At 37.9% G+C, this 541-nt stretch overlaps 1 protein-coding gene across 2 annotated transcripts in view; it reads left to right on the top strand.

Moving 5' to 3' along the window:
- Positions 1 to 541, top strand: part of amot (angiomotin) — an 84,856-nt gene that overhangs the window by 67,536 nt on the left and 16,779 nt on the right. The gene's annotated exons all lie outside the window — the stretch shown is intronic.

The following is a 541-nucleotide window of genomic DNA, read 5'->3' on the forward strand; positions in this document are numbered from 1 at the left end:
AACCAGTTTAGTAATGAGCCAGAAAACCCAACCCAGTTTTCCAATCGGTCTATTAATATGTCATGGTCGACAGTATCAAATGCAGAACTGAGATTGAGTGTGTAGTTTTGCCACTATCTGTGTTTAAGTGGATGTCATTTAAGACTTTAACATGAGCCATCTCAGTGCTGTGTTGCGGTCGGAAACCAGACTGGAAGGCATCAAAAAAGTTGTTTAGTGACAAGAAATGGCTGAGTTGTTGAAAAAACACTTTTTGAATGATTTTACTTAAAAACGGAAGGTTTGATATCGGCCTGTAGTTGTGACAAATTTAGATTGTTCTTTTTTAAGAGTGGCTATTTACTGCCATTTTTAGGACCTGTGGGAAGATACCTGAGAGAAGTGTTTACAATATGTAGAATATCAGAAGCCAAACAATTCGAGACTCGGTAGAACATCCAGGCAATAGGACGAGGTTTTCAGATGTTGTATAATGTCCTCCAGGTTTTATTGGTTGATTGTATGAAATTGGGTCATATTGGAATTAGTTTTGCCTGAACAC

The sequence above is a fragment of the Etheostoma spectabile genome, unplaced genomic scaffold, assembly GCF_008692095.1.
Source record: "Etheostoma spectabile isolate EspeVRDwgs_2016 unplaced genomic scaffold, UIUC_Espe_1.0 scaffold512, whole genome shotgun sequence".
Classification (NCBI taxonomy): domain Eukaryota; kingdom Metazoa; phylum Chordata; class Actinopteri; order Perciformes; family Percidae; genus Etheostoma; species Etheostoma spectabile.